Source organism: Dipodomys ordii, unplaced genomic scaffold, assembly GCF_000151885.1.
Source record: "Dipodomys ordii isolate 6190 unplaced genomic scaffold, Dord_2.0 Scaffold44, whole genome shotgun sequence".
Lineage (NCBI taxonomy): Eukaryota > Metazoa > Chordata > Mammalia > Rodentia > Heteromyidae > Dipodomys > Dipodomys ordii.
The window spans coordinates 901578-905276 of NW_012267260.1; positions in this window are offsets into that span (position 1 = coordinate 901578).

A 3699-nucleotide genomic window follows, 5' to 3' on the forward strand; every position below is an offset into this window, starting at 1 on the left:
GCCGGAAGCAGAGCGTGTGGTGGCCCTCTTCACCCCTTCTCAGGTATTTGCTAGAAAATGAGAGATGATGATGTGAAGGACAGGTACAAATGTTAGTCATGTTTATAGCCACATACAGTCATATACAGTCATATACAGTCATATACAGTCATATTTTTTTCTGAGTTTCACGTATTTCGCTTCACATGATTCCTGATTCCATCTATCTTCCTGTGGATGACATGATTTCCTTCTTGTTTATGGCTAAGTAACCCTTTGTTCTGTAGTTGTGTGTGTGTGTGTGTCTGATGTTAGATCACTTCAACTTCATCGGTTTTGGATCCAGCTACTGGAGAGTTGTGAACTCCTGGAGGCGCTGCGTGCCTTGATTTTTCGTATTTCCTCCTGTTACGTTACCATGCGTGCTTATGTAGGGGTGGGTATCTCTTTTGGTGTCTTTCTTTTCAGGATTGAGGGTGTGCTTAGGGCAGGTGCTGGTAAGTACTCCACTGTTCCCAGCCCCTTTTGCTTTCACTATTTTTCAAATAAACTTGAAATGGTCGATATTCTGAAGAAGTCTGTTCTTCTCAAAAACCTTTGCATTATCTTTAAGCAGTTTTCCAAAGGTGCTGGCATTCACGAGGTTTATAGACACAGCGGCTGGTGACTCACCCTTCATTACCCGCCCCTGCCCTCCCCCGCTGTTCTTCATCCCTAGGACTGAGTCTCTGACTGCGTCCGCATCCCGCCGGCCCTTGCCTGGACTCCACCCCACTCCTTCCAGGCACCCATTTCCTGTTTGTTTGGGAACACATTAATTTTCATGCATTTGTGAATTTTAGAAGTTCCTATTTCTAGATTCTTATCACTTGACATGATTTGAGCCTTAAGTTGGTGAGACTTGTTTTGTCTAATAGGGGACGGGATCTACTTTTGAGACTGCTTAATTTGTGCCTTAGAGAGATGCTGAATTTGCAGTTGGACAAAATGTTCTGGATATAGGTTGGGTTCATTTGTTCTACACTGTTTTAATAATGATCTTGGTTTTTTGTTTATGTGATATATGCATTGCTGAAAGTCTGGTATTGAAGTCCCCCCGCAAACCTCCCCCCAGTTCTGGGGCTGGAACTGGGGCTCTGAGCTCTCTATTAGCATTCTTCCTACAGTGGGTGTCTATTATTTGGGCCACACCCCCACGTCTGGTTTTTGCTGGTTAGATGGAGATAAGCATCTTTTGGATGTCTGCCTGGGTGGGATTAGGCCCCATTTCTCAGATCTCAGCCTCCTGAGTATCGAGGTTTCCAAGAGTGAGCCGCCATGCCTGGCTGAAGTACTTTGCCCACTGCACTGTGGACTCTGTCCATTAATGTCTATTTTCTTTCCAGGTCTTTACACAGTAAGCATTCTCTCTCAGGACACAACCGAGTGGACATTGCAAGTCTGGCAGGCTTCTCTATTTGGAGCTCTGCCTTGCTCTAGGCTGGCAGTCTATGACCTGTTCTCTTTAGTTTCATTGCGACTCGACTTGCATGTTACATTTCATTGGTGACTACTTCAGCTTACACCAGCAGCTCATCGGTTGTGACAGAAACTGTGTAGTCAAGGAAACATTATACGCATCCCCCTGGGTTCAGAGAAAATGCCTGCTGACACTGGTTCTGGAGATCTGTCCATGCATGTCTGTTCACACTTGGTTTATATATTTAGGTGTTCTAATGGTGTGTCAACACCTACTTATGTGACAAAAATGCATCTGGATATTGTTATATTCTGTTATGAATTGTTCCCCTTTTCATTATAAAATGATCTTTATTGTCATTTTCTGTAGCTTTCATTGTCTAGATTGTCTGATATGAACAGTCTCCCAGGATCCTTCAATTTGCGTTGTCATACTACATCTTTTCCATCCCTTTACTTACACTTGTGTCTCAGAAGGTAAAATGAGCTCTTGCGAGCAGCCTGCAGTTGGGTCATCTTTAGTCGGCTTTGGTTTTTTTTGGTCTGGTTGTGGGTCCTGAACTCTGGGCCTGAGCGCTGTCCCTCAGCTCTTCAGCTCAAGGCTAGCACTCTAGCCACAGCGCCACTTCCAGCTTTTTTTCCCCTGCTTATGTGGTACTGAGGAATCGAACCCAGGGCCTCAAGCACGCAAGGCAAACGCTCTACCACTGAGCCACCTTCCCAGCCCACTCGGCTTTGTTTTTAATCCATTCAGCCACTCAGTACTTTTGGTCAGAGAATATAACCACTTCCATCTGGCTAAGTAAGGACAGTACCGATACTCTGTCCATTGTTTTCTAGACCTGTTAGGACTTCCTTTGTGAGGAGGTGCATTTCTGTGGTTAGCTGTCCAGACGGACAGCCTTAGCAAGCATTGTTTTCTTCCTCCAGTGCTTTGAATGTATCATCCCAATCTCTCCTGGTCTGAAGATTTCTGCTGAGAGATTTCCTGCTGGCCTTACTAGCATTCTCAGGTGATTTGCTTCTTTTTAACTTCTCCTGCTACTTTCCAGTTCTTTTTGTCCTTTATTTTTGACGATTCGATTATAGCATGCCTTGGTGATGTCTTGTTTGTATTTAATCTGATGGTAGACTTTTAGCCTGCCTTACCTGAACATCCATACCTTTCCCTAGGTTTCAAAACTCTCCATTTCATTAGCTTTTGCCTATTTGTCCCCCTCTTATAACTCATCCATAAATCTCATAAGATTTTTTAAAATTTATTTTCATTCTTTTGCTTGATGGTTTTAAGATGCAATTTACATGTACTTCAAAACAATTGCTCTTCAACTCTTTAAGCATATGATCCTGAGATGCTCAGATGCTGAAGATGTCCTACTGTGGGACAGAGAACAGGCAAACGCTAAATTATTAAAGCCACATGCAGAATTTGGGTTATGGAAGGAGGGATAGGAGCAAGGGAAGTCCTGAGTTCCCACAGGCCCTTACTGGGCTGAAAAGAGGTCAAAGTTGCTCTTGCAGGAGAAACAGAAGAGGAATCAGGCTGATATAGAAATGCCCCTGTTTAGAAGAAATGTTCTTTCATATCCAATTGCTCGTATTTGAAGCTGGAGACCTTTACCATGGCAATCTCCCACGCCCTGCTCTGCAGCAGAGATGGGGAACGAGGCTGTATGGCAGGATGACCAGCCTGGCGGCAGCTGGCAGGACCAACAGGGGAGTTCGGGCAGACACCAGCGCGCTGTGACCACGAGCCACGAGCCCGTCCACCCTCGCCTCCTGTCCGTCCTGCTCACCTCAGGCTGCGCCTGGGAACTGCTGTCAGGCCCTTCCAGATTGAATCCTCTCCCGTCACAGCTGCTGGGCAGCTCTCGGCCGAGCTCTGCCTAACATAACTGGTGTCACATGAGATGGAGCGAAAGGCAGGTCTATCGGGGCGCTGACGGTGCGGCTTCCATCTCCCGAAGCTCTCTCCTCATCAAAGATCTGCTCAAGTTCAGTTTGGCAAGGGTCTGCTCCAGCTCACTGCTGGAGACGGCATTTCCTCACCACATGCCTGTGACCTGCAGTGTAGGGACCACCGAACCTCATCGGAAATGGGGCTAACAGGAAAGACGGCCGTACGGAGGATGTCCAGGCTGGCAGCAGGGGAGAGGCCAGCTGAGCAGGGAGGAGGGAGCAGCGGTCAGAGCCCAGGCTGGCCGCAGGGGAGAGGCCCCGCTGAGCAGGGAGGAGGGAGCAGCGGTCAGAGCCCAGGCTGGC